Source organism: Mus pahari, chromosome 21 (assembly GCF_900095145.1).
Source record: "Mus pahari chromosome 21, PAHARI_EIJ_v1.1, whole genome shotgun sequence".
NCBI lineage: Eukaryota > Metazoa > Chordata > Mammalia > Rodentia > Muridae > Mus > Mus pahari.
The window spans coordinates 44801465-44816396 of record NC_034610.1 but is presented as its reverse complement, the minus strand read 5'-3'; the positions used below and the strand labels follow the sequence as shown (position 1 = coordinate 44816396).

General features: G+C 42.2%; 1 pseudogene; it reads right to left on the bottom strand.

Moving 5' to 3' along the window:
- On the bottom strand, positions 1 to 586 carry LOC110337981 (annotated as a pseudogene).
- Positions 587 to 14932: the final 14346 nt, after the last annotated feature.

The following is a 14932-nucleotide window of genomic DNA, read 5'->3' as shown; positions in this document are numbered from 1 at the left end:
TTATAGATGGTATTCAAGAGAGTAGCACAGCTTTCCAGAGCGGTCATCCACAGTCTTCTGAGTGGCAGTGATGGCATGAACTGTGGTCATGAGCCCTCCCATGATGCCAAAGTTGTCATGGACAACCTTGGCCAGGGGGGCTAAGCAGTTGGTGGTATAGGATGAATTGCTGACAATCTTGAGTGAGTTGTCATATTTCTCATGGTTCACACCCATCACAAACATGGGGGTATCGGCAGTAGGGGCGGCGAAGATGATGACCCTTTTGGCCCCACCCTTCAAGTGGGCCCCGACCTTCTCCATGGTGGTGAAGATGCCAGTAGACTCCATGACATACACAGCACCGGCATCACCCCATTTGAGGTTAGCAGGATGCCGCTCCTGGAAGATGGCTTCCCATTGATGACAAGCTTCCCATTCTCAGCCTTGACTGTGCCATTGAATTTGCCATGGGTGGAGTCCTACTGGAAAATGTAGACCATGTAGTTGAGGTCGGTGAAGGGGTTGTTGATGGCAACAATCTCCACTTTGCTCAGGTAACCAAGCACTCAATACGGCCAAATCCGTTCACACCGACCTTCACCATCTTTTCTACTGGACAAGGCTGGCACTGCACAAGAAGATGCAGCTGTCTCTGGAACAGGGAGAAGCAGAGAGCAGTTTTTCTCTATTTCAAGTATGTGTTTATTTTAGATATTTCGCTTATGACCCATAGCATACAATTTTGGATATACAAATAAACCTTAAGTCACTTAACAGCCTATTCATATTACAGTCTGTTTTCTAGTTCTTTTTTTCTACTCTGAGGTGAACAGTATTGATCCATGGAATTTAAATTAAAATGACTTTATTATGGCTGAGACAATCCTACTCTTGGCAGGTACTTTAACACCCTTATGCTTTTTCATGAATCACAGTGATTTCTGTTCTCTGTAATTACTCCAGTGAAATGGAGTTGATTTTTATCATTGGAAAGGAAGTGGGAAGGGTGATAGTAATTATGATATTAGACATGCCAGATCCCAAGAGCTCTAGAGATTTATAATTAAACATATAGGAATGTTTAGCCTGCACTACAAACTATAAAATGTCCTGAGTCTTGGGCCTAGGGAGATAGCCCAAGGCTGAGAAGTATTTGCTGTGCAGCCAAGAGGACCTGGGTTCGAATGCCCAGCACCTCCATTAAGTCTGGTGTGACAGGTATCCGAAATCTAAAAGCTGGGAAAGTGGAGAAAGAGGACCCTTGGAGCCGCCTGGTCAGCTGATATAACTAAATTGGTAAGCACCAGATTCCTTGAGAGCTCCTGTCTCAGACAGAAGGTGGAAAGCCATTGAAAAGGACACCCAGGTCCAGCCTCTGACTGTCCAGTGTGAACAGACACTCGCATGCACCTACACCTGAATTCAGACACCCAGACACACATATGCACATATAACACACACACACACACACACACACACACACACACACACACACACTGGCCTACATTCTTCAAGTCTTGTATTGTTCATTGTAGATTATTTTAGGACTTGTCATTACACAGTAACTAAAATCCATTCATCTTTACTCTGGTTGCCAAGTACCTGTAAAAGCTAGTGATATTTTTATCCTCCCTGGAATTTCTCCTCGTGGTCCTTAACACTACTGGTTTTTCTTTTTCTAACAACGTTTCTCTTTTCCTTTTATTTTTAAAAAGCCAGAAATTTTGCTGAGTAAGGGGGGCAAGATTCTGTGAATAGGTCTTCCTATCAAGGCACAGTTCTAACCCCTAAAGCACCATGCAGAGAATCTGTTTTGACAGAAGCGCTGACCCGCACACCTAAACAAACACAGCGGGGCGTGTGGATCTCTTCAAAGAAGACTCTGGGATGCTTTCTCACTTCTTTGTCATACCGTGGAGCGAATGCAGAATGTATTAAGAGGGTGGAAAGAGGACAGTGTGAGTCATGAACTTATCAAGCAGAATGATCCCCGCAAGAACAAAGCAGAAGTCCGCACACCATACGGAGACATGCGTTTTCAGGGGAATGCCAGCAAGGCAGTTAACACCTGCACGCAGGTTGCTCTTTCAAGCCCCCACCCGTGCTGTCTAGCTGTCAATCATATTAGCATGAAACATAGTAGTAAAGCTACTTCACAAGTTCTTTACAAGACTCACTTTTCAAAAGTTCGTGTTGTTCTAAATGCTCTAGTAAGAATTAATCCTCCCGATTAAAATCTTTCGGTGGAAACATTTTTTAAGTCCAAACCCCTAGAAAGACAGGATTTCCATGATGATGTCAACCCTGCCTGGCTTCTCACCTCACCTGCTGTTACTCTATTACCCAGCCAGAGGCACTGCAGGCCACAGATCCAACTTTTACAGCTTCAAGTCTATGTATGTGCTCTGCCCCAGGGCAGTAGGACATGTTCTTTGTTCAAGCTAGACTTCTATCATGTCCTATTTTATTACTCAGTATAGTGTCACCAGGGCCACACATACTGTGACACATGCCTTGAGAATGAGAACATCCCTTCTATGCCCTCCAAATACTCTCTGATGTCTGTGCCAGAGCGCATAGGAGAGATATTCTAACTCTGCCTTTGCCCCAGCCAATGTCCTAACTGGACAAGAGTTTCTCAAAGACAGGGACAGTCATCAGCTCATTGTCCCTCTGGCAGCTATTACAGTGACTGGTACAGAACTGGGCAAAATAAACTAAAATGCCCTGAGTGATTCTTGAACATATGTGTGACATGTAAGTAAGTATGGTTTGTAAAATATTAAAAAAATTATGACTTAGAAACATTAATATACATGGGATTCTGGAAGAAGAAAACTGCTTGCAAGGAATAAGAGAGTGAAGAGAGGCTACTCCGTCGTCAGTTCTCACAGTGACACGCCCAAATGCCAGGTTGGCACTAACAAAACACATTCTAAGTGACACTTTCACATAAATCTGTGGCATGTGAATATTTTCAAATGAAATGGGCTGAACTTAGTGTGTGTGTGGGGGGGGAAGTAATAAAGAAACGGAATGTTAATAATAATGAAAAGATAATAATGTTAGTAATAATGAAAAGAAATGTTTCAGAGTTTTATATGCATATCCTCAAGAAATGAAAATGTATGTCCGCGTAAAAGGTTCACACCGATACTCATAGAAGCTTTATTCACAGGGATCAAAAAGTAGGTTTCAAACCGCCACTAGCTGACAACTGAACACATAAAATGGTGGCTGTTCATACTGTAGAATAGAGCTCTGGGTAGGGAAAAGGAATAAAGTTATGATGATACATTGTAGTGTGGGAAAGCCTCAAAAACAAAGTCCACACTCTGCTGGGTTCCACTGATACTGAGTATCCAACATGGCAAAATAGCAGCTATTACAAAGTAGACTAGCACTGCTGGAGAAACTGAGCCAGGGTGGCACTCGATGGTGGGCAGGAATAGAGACAGCCAAATAGACAGAGGTTGTTCTGGGGCTGACGTAAACACTCTAAAAGTGTCGTGGTGGAGGTTTCATGGCCCTATGCATATAACAAAAAATAAGTTTACAACTGCATACTTCACTACAAACTTGGGTGTGTTGCTTATTTAGTAATAGTGTTCTTAAGAAAAAATTTAAAGTGTTTTTAAGAAAAAATTTTAAAAGTCCTTTTCAACAAAGCTGAATGAATCCTCAGTCTGTTTGAAGGCAGAGTCTCTGCTACCTGCATAAGTGAAAAGAGTAGTTTCTGTAACCTGGAGACAGAGGGGAGCTGTCTCGCAAAGTGACCATTGGCTGAAGTGGTTATGGGCTATCTAAGTCACACATTCCATTCTGCCATTTGGAGCTATAGAGTCTTGTGCTAGTCTCCATCACTTGTCTTCATTATCATCGCTCAGGATAAAAGGGTGGGAACTAAGATGCCTTCCTTAGTAATAATTCATTGGTAATGATTCATTGGCAATGGCGATTTATGGAAACAGACTAGCTCCACTCATAAGAGTGTCCCAGCGGGCAGTGGTGGCGCATGCCTTTAATCCCAGCACTTGGGAGTTCGAGGCCAGCCTGGTCTACAGAGTGAGTTCCAGGACAGCCAAGGCTGTACAGAGAAACCCTGTCTCGAAAAACAGAAAACAAACAAACAAACAAACAAAAAAGGTGTCCCAGCAAAAACAGCTAGAGGATGCTCCACTCCCAGGCACTCCAGCATGCCCAGGATCATAGGATCAGGGTTGAGTAGGACACAACATCTGTTCCAACACCATTGGGAGTAACTGGGACCAGCATGATCCTGGGACATAGGAACCCCAACCAACCAGTGGCTCAGGTTTCTTCCAGTTTTCACAGGTTTACCTTGGGTGCGAATTCTGAAGTCAGTCACCACAGCAACCAGAGAAGACTCAAATCCCAGGCATTCTGACACACTCAGGATCACAGGATCACAGGATCACAGGATCACAGGATCACAGGAGCTTGGTCATACCAGGTTCTCAGGGTCAGAGAGGCAGTTTGACTCCCAGGAACTCTGACACACCCAGAATCTCAGAACCACGAGATCCCAGAATCACAGGATCACAGAGACACAACCAGGAACACAGGAAGGACAGGTTCCAGTCAGATATATCGAGGGCAGGTAGCACTAGAGATAATCAGATGGCAGGGGGAAATCATAAGAATTTAAGCAACAGAAACCAAGGTTACTTGGCATCATCACAACCCAATTCTCTCACCATAGCAAGTCCTGGATACACCATCACACCGGAAAAGCAAGATTTGGATCGAAAATCACTCCTCATGACGATGATAGAGGACTTTAAGGACATAAATAACTCCCTTAAATAAATACAGGAGAACACAGGTAAACAGGTAGAAGACATTAAAGAGGAAACTCAAAAATCCCGTAAAGAATTACAGGAAAACACAATCAGACAGGCAAATGAAATGAACAAAACCATCCAAGACCTAAAATGGAAATAGAAACAATAAAGAAATCACAAAGGGAGACAACCCTGGAGTTAGAAAACCTAGGAAAGAGATCAGGAGTCATAGATGCAAGCATCAGCAACAGAATACGAGAGATAAAATAGAGAATCTCAGGTGTAGAAGATACCATAGAAAACATAGACACAACAGTCAAAGAAAATGCAAAAAGCAAAAAGGTCCTAACCCACAACATCCAGGAAATCCAGTACACAATGAAAGTCCAAACCTAAGGATAATAAGTATCAAAGAGAGCAAAGATTCCCGACGTAAAGGGCCAGTAAATATCTTCAACAAAATTATATAAGAAAACTTCCCTAACCTAAAGAAAGAGATTCACATGANCATANAAGAAGCCTACAGAACTCCAAATAGATTGGACCAGAAAAGAAATTCCTCCTGTCACATAATAAAACACCAAATGCACTAAACAAAGAAAAAATATTAAAAGTAGTAAGAGAAAAAGGTCAAGTAACATATAAAGGCAGACCTATCAGAATTAAACTAGACTTCTCACCAGAGACTATGAAAGCTAGAAGATCCTGGGCAGATGTCATACAGACCCTAAGAGAACATAAATGCCAGCCCAGACTACTATACCCAGCAAAACTCTCAATTACCATAGACGGAAAAAACAATATATTCCATGACAAAACCAAATCTACATAATATCTTTCCATAAATCCAGCCCTACAAAAGATAATAGATGGAAAATACCAATACAAGGAGGGAAACTACACCCTAGAAAAAAACAAGAAAGTAATCTTTCAACAAACCCAAAAGAAGATAGCCACACAAACATAATTCCACTTCTAACAGCAAAAATAACAGGAAGTAACAATCACTTTTATATCTTAACATCAATGGACTCAATTCCCCAGTAAAAAGACATAGACTAACAGACTGGATACCTAAACAGGACCAACATTTTGCTGCATACAGGAAACTCACCTCTGTGACAAGGACAGACACTGCCTCAGAGTTAAAGGCTGGAAAACAATCTTCCAAGAAAGTGTTTCCAAGAAACAAGCTATTTTAATATTGAATAAAGTCGACTTTCAACCAAAAGTTATCAAAAATGATAAAGAAGGACACTTCATACTAGTCAAAGGAAAAATCTACCAAAAAGAACTCTCAATTCTGAACATCTATGCTCCAAATGCAAGGGCACCCACATTCATTAAAGAAACTTTACTAAAGCTCACAGCACACATTGCACCCCACACAATGATAGTGGGAGACTTCAACACCCCACTCTCAGCAATGGACAAATCATGGAAACAGAAACTAAACAGAGGCACAGTGAAACTAACAAAAGTTATGGACCAAATGGATCTAACAGATATTTATAGAACATTTCATCCTAAAGCAAAAGAATATACCTTCTTCTCAGCATCTCATGGTACCTTCTCCAAAACTGACTATATAACTGGTCACAAAACAGGTCTCAACAAGTACAAGAAGATTGAAAAAAATCCCATACATCCTTTCAGATCACCACAGACTAAGGCTGGTCTTCAAGAGCAAAAAAAGAAGCAGAAAGCCCACATACACATGGAAACTGAACAACACTCTACTGAATGATAACTTGGTCAAGGAAGAGATAAAGAAAGAAATTAAAGACTTTTTAGAGTTTAATGAAAATGAAGCAAATCATACCAAAACCTATGGGACACAAAGAAAGAGGAAAACTCATAGCTCTGAGTGCCTCCAAAAAGAAACTGAAGAGAGCTTACACTAGCAGCTTGACAGCACACCTGAAAGCTCTAGAACAAAAAGAAGCAAATTTACCCATGAGGCATAGACCTCGGGAAGTAATAAAACTCAGGGCTGAAATCAACCAAATAGAAACAAAAATAACTATACAAAGAATCATCAATGTTGGTTCCCCAATAGAAGAGTTAGAGATAGGACTGAAGGAGTCGAAGGGGTTTGCAACCCCACAGGAAGAACAACAATATCAACCAACCAGACCCTCCAGAGCTCCCAGGGACTAAGCCATCAACAAAGGAGTACACATGGCTCCAGCTGCATCTGTAGCAGAGGATGGCCTTGTCAGACATCAATGGGAGGAGAGGTCCTTGGTCCTATGTAGGGTTGATAGATGCCCCAGTATAAGGGAATCGAGGGTGGGGAGGTGGGAGTGTGTGGGTGGGTGGAGGAACACCCTTATAAAAGCAGGGGGAGGGAGGATGGGATAGGGNGTTTCTGGGAGGGGGGAACTGAGAAAGGGAATGACATTTGAAATGTAAATGAAGAAAATATCTAATAAAAATGAAAAAAGAGTGTAGCAGCAATGTACGTGTCCTCTATTCTCTGTCTCCCCAGGTTCCATGGCAGTAAGACAGACCCTGTTGGCTCTGGACTGGTGTTTGGTGCTAGAGTTACCTCCAAGGCCCTTGAATGTCATAGTCCTTCTGTAGATCTAATGATCGTTCTCATTGCTTTCTCAGCCCTCTGAGGCAGCATGTGACACTCAGAGAGTCTTCTCCCCATCACCGATATCAGTCCACAGCCAGGGACCACACATCCTCCTGCCTGTCACTCAGCCTCACTTCTGAGCCATGGCATGTGGGGGATTTGGTAAGGAACTTTGTACAAAGGAGGTTAGGTAAAACAAAACCACTTCCAAGAGTACCAGGATGTATCTAACCCGTTTGAAATCTCTGTCTCTTTCTCTCCCTCCCCTCCCCGTCCTACCACCCTCCACCCCCATCCCCCTTAGTGACATCTTACTGTGTGGTCTTTGCTGGTCTCACACTCCTAGGTACAAGTCATCTCTTGGCACATCCTCCTGACCAGCTGAGACTATAAGTTTGCCCCACTAGCCTGCTCCACCTGAAAAGCTCAGCTCTCTATGAATGTAATATTCTTTTTAGGGGCTGGTGAGATGGCTCAGTGGGTAAGAGCACCCGACTGCTCTTTCGAAGGTCAGGAGTTCAAATCCCAGCAACCACATGGTGGCTCACAACCATCCTTAACAAGATCTGACTCCCTCTTCTGGAATGTCTGAAGACAGCTACAGTGTACTTACATATAATAAATAAATAAATCTAAAAAAAAAAATATTCTTTTTAGAAGGAATACTTCAGTGAAAGTCGAAATGTAAATTCGTGGTCTATCTTGGCCTGAATCCACAGTAGGTACATACCCCCTTGTTAGTGTCTACACAAATTCTAGGTGCCTAATGTGCCCACTTGAGGGTGTCATTGTGACAGCTTCTGTGTGCACATCACGTAGGGTCCCACAGGTTGTTTTAGTGATGGGAAAGAACTATATCCACGGGGCAGAATGTTTCAGGTCACCAACAGAGTATTAGTGAAAGAAATCAAAGGGAGAAGCAGTTTTAAACCCCATGGGGAAAAAATACAAAGTAAAGAAAATTTGTGAATAAAAATTTAACACATAAAAGGTAGGGTTTAAAGGCATAAAAGGGCCTCTGCTCTTGTAAGATGTAATTTAACAGGGAGCTGTTGAAGGAATTTCCCCTCCTTGCCCTGTCTTGCTCTGTGTCTTTGAAAAGCAGATGACATATATTATCAGTATGTCCTTTGGGAGCCGAAACCTGGAGAAATTCTGAAAAGGCAAGAAAAAGATCGTGCCAGTCAGAAACCCCTCCACCTCTGCGGGGGCTCTGACTAGATTGTCTTAAGAGGAGTGAAGTCTAGCCGGGCGTGGTGGTGCACGCCTTTAATCACAGCACTTGGGAGGCAGAGGCAGGTGAATTTCTGAGTTCGAGGCCTGCCTGGTCTACAGAGTGAGTTCCAGGACAGCCAGGGCTACACAGAGAAACCCTGTCTCGAAAAACCAAAAAAAAAAAAAAAAAAAGAGGAGTGAAGTCTAAAAGGTGTGCAGTGTTGAAGAAGGTATTGCTCATCTTGGAAAACAGGGCGAAAGTCAGTGTGCTGTCTGTACTGACTTTAGATTTTGCAAACTCTCCCCCCAAACAGTCACAGTGAAATGAGGTTAGGTACTGATGTGATGCACGTGAGAGCGCTCATTTAGAAGACATTGCTTTTAATTTACATTTCTTTTGAGGAAGTAGTCAGTCCAAATAAACAGACTTTTCTATTCCTTTTCATAAAAACAAAAACACCCTCTCCTTATTTTACAACTTTTGATTTTTAGAGTTAGCCAGGCAAGAACTGTTTCCAAACCTGGTTAGGAGATAAGTTACTACACTGATATATAACTAAAAGGTTTACAGCCACATCAAAATATAAATAAGTAAACAGACAGAAAAAGAAATATAGATAAATAAAATAAATATAATAAAAATAACAAAATAAAATATTAAAAAATAAAGATAGAAAGGTAGACAGACGGATAGACAGACAGAGCCCTAGTCCTTCTGTAGCAGACTGCTGGGCAACAATTAGTCTTATGATTTCCTATCAGCATTTCGGGAAATCTCCATTAACCATTCAGTATATCCCATCTAGAATGTTCCTACCCTGTGATGCTGATACTCCTGCACTGAAAGATGGGAATATTCAATTATTGAGAGACCCCTCTTCCTGCCAACTCTGGGACATCCCATGACTTCAGTGGCAGCAATGTCATGCACCTGCTAAGGCTAAGCTACTATATATATATATATATATATATATATATATATATATATATATATATGTGTGTGTGTGTGTGTGTGTGTGTGTGTGTGTGTGTGTGTATTCCACCTAGTCCTCTTGGGAAAGCTCACTCTGGAAAACCAGTCACCTTATAGAAAGATTATATGCAGTGTTTCAGCAGTGCCTTGGTTAAGGGACCAGATGACATTCAGCATCTCTGACCAGATGTGCCCACAGACATGGCTTTAGATGGTCCCAGCCCTTTCAGGTGATGTTCAGCAGAAGAGAGGCAGCTAGTCCCCACCAGCCCCATCACAATGAAGCCTTAGGAACAGTATAATTCGTCTACAGAATTGGCTTCTATAGTGATTTTTGTAGGTAATAATATATAACTTGAATAATTATTAATACAAAAGATTCACTGGTGATGAATACTTACATGTATTCATAAAAAGCTTCATGCTTATAGACTCATGCTTTATAAAGATGTCAATTGATTAAGTGGTTAAAAATATACAACTGACTGTGATCATTTGTGGGGCAAGAATCAAAGAGTAGGAAGTGGGTTTCCCGTGAGAATTTTTTGTCAGTCGTGCGCCACAGGTCTGAAAACCACCTCCTGGGTATACCATGGAAACTCACAAAAGAGCTTTTTATTCTATCCTCTTGAAATGTAATACTAAAATGACCCAGGAAGGAGAGTGTATGGCAAAGATTTAGTTTTCTGACTAGAAAACTGACATTATGAAATTCTGTAGTCTCTGCTCTTTCATATTACCCAACACATCAACTGCCTGAAAGTTTTAAGAAATGGCTTTATGCTTAAAAAAAAAAAAATTCACAGCTCAACAATGAAGCTTTTGATAAAGTTTCTCCTTCCCAAGATAGAATGTGAGAGTTGTTTATGATTTTTTTTTAATTACTATGGGGTTTCTTCACTTTGATTGTGCTGATAATTGATTCCGATCTACCTTAAGGACTGCCTGATCCTTAGGCTACCTTTTTATTAGTAATTGAGAAAGAGCAGGAAATTAAACAGCAGGTGACTCATCATGTCGCCAGGGCCGACCTGATCAAATTTAATAAACACAGCAATTCTCCATGAGCGTTTTCAAATGTTCTGAAAATTTCCAAATAATTAATTATTCCCTCCCAGGTATTGCAGAACAAGCAAAGGCAGAGGACAGTTTGTTCCCATGCTCAAAACACACCAGTCCATGTTGATGTGCTTCAATATACAGATACGAACTTTCTTATCCATTAATCATAGCTTGTTGCTGGGACTGGAGAGATGGCTCAGCGGTTAAGAGCACTGACTGCTCTTCCAGTGGTCCTGAGTTCAATTCCCAGAAACCACATGGTGGCTCACAACCATATGTAATGGGACACAATGCCTTCTTCTGGTGTGTCTGACAGTGTATTCATATAAATAAAAATAAATATGTCTTTAAAAAATATGGCTTATTACCATTTGATCAAGACCAGTAATGTGTTTATCAGGAAAATGATATTAGACATTAGGACACTGGGCAATGTAATTGGCAAGAACACAGAAAGAGCCAACCATAGACCCCCATTATCCTCACCTTCTTTCTTCTCGACCCTGCATTTAGGAGTATTGTCCTGATAAAACCCAAATGGTTTATAAAGTGTTTGTATCTTCTGACCAGTTTATTCTACTTTGGCAAAAGAACATTTTGAAGTGGGTGCTAATGTTTAGAAAAGAAGTCTTTCAGGAGAAGTCGGGAAATGTTCTTCAGATGTGGGAAGCAATATAGAGCAATAGGTACAAACGAGAGGTTTAGAAAGAATCCACTCTGGTGAGTCTGTGGTGACATTCAAGGTCATGACAAATGTCCCAGATAGCCTAAAACTACACATCATTTACCAGTGTAAACAGTGGCTGGAGATTTCTTTATAAGGATGAGAGAATCGGGACAACTTTATTTTTGCCTCCTTTGAAAATCAATTTAATTTAAATCAAAGTGATACCCGCCTATACTTTGCAGCCTCTGATTCTTCTCTGGTGGCTAATCCACAGTGACTGTCCTTTGCTCCCCTCCGCTTGGCTATCTGTGTTTAAACAATTTTATTCATCGTCTCTACGTTTCTTCTGAGTTGAGCATTTCTGTGACTCTGGGATTGCAGCATCTCTCATCTCTGAGTGTAAAAGCAGGAAGTGCATCATTACAGTCTGGATATGAAGTGTTCCCTGAGCAAATGTGTCATGTGGTCCCTTCAGTAGAATTCAGAGGCAGAATCATGTTGAATAGACTCATATAGTCATAGCTGAATCAACAATCAGGATGTGTGACCTACTTAAAGGAAACGACCACTTGTGCATGGCCCTGAAGTGCATATCATGTTCCCTGTTCCTCCCTGCCTCCACCGCGAGGTGAGTGCCCCGGCCGTCATCATATCTTTCTCTACCACATTTGTCTTATCTCAGTTCCTGAGTAGGCTGATGTTGGAGCCAGGCCCCAACATAAACCCCTCCCCTTTAAGTTGATCTCTCCTGCTTATTTTTGTCACACCCCTGGAACGGAAGTAGCACACTCATACACAGAGTTCTCCACTAGCTCTGAAAATATAAGTATATTCCTAGTCTTTCACTGCTTAAACTATTCTCACCTAATCTGTTCAAAAATCCTTATAGATTACAACAAATGACAAAAATATAGGCAACTGTAGATGTTAATTTTCCACATAGAAAGTTGTTTAAAATGTCCCATCTTGATACCTACCTTGACAATTATTTTAGAAGAAACTACTTTCCCAATGTGTTACATTGTGAAATGTGTGTTACATTTGTGAGCTATAAGGGCTGGGGCCTGGGAAAATGGCTCACTTGGAAGAGTGCTCATTGAGTAGCAACGAGGACCTGGGTTTGACTGCCAGCATTCAGAGAAAAAGCTGGGCCAGCAGTGTACACCTGTAACACTAGTGCTGTGGTTGGGGTAGAGGAGGGGAAGGGGATGGAGGGATGGAGGGATGGAGGGATGGAGATGGAGGGATGGAGGGATGGAGGGATGGAGATGGAGGGATGGAGGGATGGAGGGATGGAGAGATGGAGGGATGGAGGGATGGAGAGATGGAGGGATGGAGATGGAGGGATGGAGGGATGGAGGGATGGAGGGATGGAGGGATGGAGGGATGGAGGGATGGAGATGGAGGGATGGAGGGATGGACGGATAGAGATGGAGGAATGGACAGATGGAAAAACGGAGGGACAGAGGGATGGAGGGATGGAGGGATGGAGGCTGAGCCTGAGGCTCAGTGGCTTGTCAGTCCAGACAGATCAGTAAGACTGTCTCAAAAGACAAGGTAGATAGTGCCTAAGAAATTTCATGAGGTTGAGCTCTGAACTACACATGCATGTGCACATGTGCACATCCTGTCTCTGTCAGGGTTTCTATTGCTGCAATGAAGCACCATGATGACAAAACAAGTTGGGGACAAGGAGGTTTATTTAACTTAACACTTCCACATCACTGAAGGAAGCCCGGACAGGAACTCAAATGGAGCAGGACCCTGAAGGCAGGAGTTGGTGCAGAGACCACGGAGGAGTGCTGCTTACTGGCCTGTTCCTCCTGCTTTTTTTCTTATAGAACACAGAACCACCAGCTCAGGGATGGCACACTATAATGGGTTGGGCCTTCGCTATCAAGCACTAGTTAAGAAAATGCAGCCAATCTTATGGAACCATTTCCTGAATTGAGGCCCCTTTTTCTCGGATGACTCTAGCTTGTGTCAAACTGACATATATGTGTGGGTGCGTGTACATGTATGTTCGTGTGTGTGCATAGCGACCACACATGCACATACATGAACATACATGTACACACATATATGCACACAAAAGAAAGAAGTATAAGGGACAACGGAATCTCTGTATCCAAATTGCTATAAGCAAAGTATACAGATTTGGACACTTTAAAACATTTAAAAGCTAAATAACCAGATAAATGTTAACACTGAGTGACTGGGAAGCTGAAGAAGGGAGATGTCACATTGAATGCTCACGTGTCTCTCAGATTAGTATGCTGAGAGTCTAGTCTCACAGGTGATGGCATTAGGAGGTAGAGACCTTGAAAGATAATTAAGTAAGAATGATAGAACCCTTGTAAAATAATCCCTGAGGACCCGTAGCTCTCTATCCTCCGTATGAGGACTCAGAAAACAAACTAAGAAATAGGTCCCACGTGGCCCTGAGTCGTTGCTTCCTGTTATAATAGCCCAAATGAACTAAAGCAGGAAGACTTGGGTCCCGTGTAATTATCCACAGAGTCACAGAGCGTGAGGAACCAGGCATGTGGAATGAGCACCATGCTGGAGGAGACCATGAAAAAAGAATGCTCGAAAGCTAGCTCACCAAGAGAAGAGAAAGACGATGCAGGTAGGAAAGCAGTGATCTGCTACTTTAAGATGCTCCATGGTTAAGGAATCGCTTATTTTGTGTTATTACAGAAGAATGGCTTTTGTTAGGGGATGGTCTCCCTCAAACACGAGGACAATGTAGAAAGGTAATGAAATGAAGGAATTGAAACAGTGAATTTTCTATTGTGAAAAACTTTCTAATAAAAAAAAAAAAAGTAAGCAATTTTTTTTTTTTGGATTTGGGGTCAGGACTGAACTAGTTGTCCTTTTAAGAGAAACTACTGTAGCTAATCTTGAGACAGCCTTTATCTTTAGAGAGCAAGCTAGAGGCTGGAGAGATGTCAGCAGTTATTGCTTCTGCTCTCCCAGAGGACCCTAGTTTGGTGTCCAACACTCACACTAGGTGGTTCACAACCACCTGCAACTCCAGGTCCACAGCTCTTTTCTGGTCTCCAGGGACAGGCATACACACACGACATGCACACGCACACGCACGAATAAAAATAACCAAACAAGCTTTTATAAATAATAACCTAAGACAGGAAGACATTTCAAGTATAAAACAGTGCATGGAAGGAGTTAATAGAGTGTACAGAAGAGGAAACAGAAAACACCAGAGGGGAAGGTAAAATCAGTAAAAGATCAGTAAGGCTAGAAAACCCAAAGCTTTGACCTTTCCTTTGAGAAGCAATGCCTTGATCCAAAGCACAACCAGAAATGAGTGGTTTAGCCCGAAATGAGAGCAGATACACTGAAAAGTCACTATGGTGCCTTAGGAGTGGGCTGGGGATGCAGCTCAGAAGCAGATGCCCCTGTGCTCCATCCTCGGAGGATGTGCATCCATCCATCACGGGAGAGGTAGTAACTTTGAGTCTACAGGAATTTAGATGAAAGAAGACTTGGGTATGGACTAACTCACTGGGCATTTTTCTTTTGTTGATGTTGTGGGTTTTGCCAATGAGAGGTATTGGAGAGGAGGAAGGAGCAGCTGAGAAGCTGGAGCCCCAAGCAGACAAGGAGCCGTGAGGGAGCTA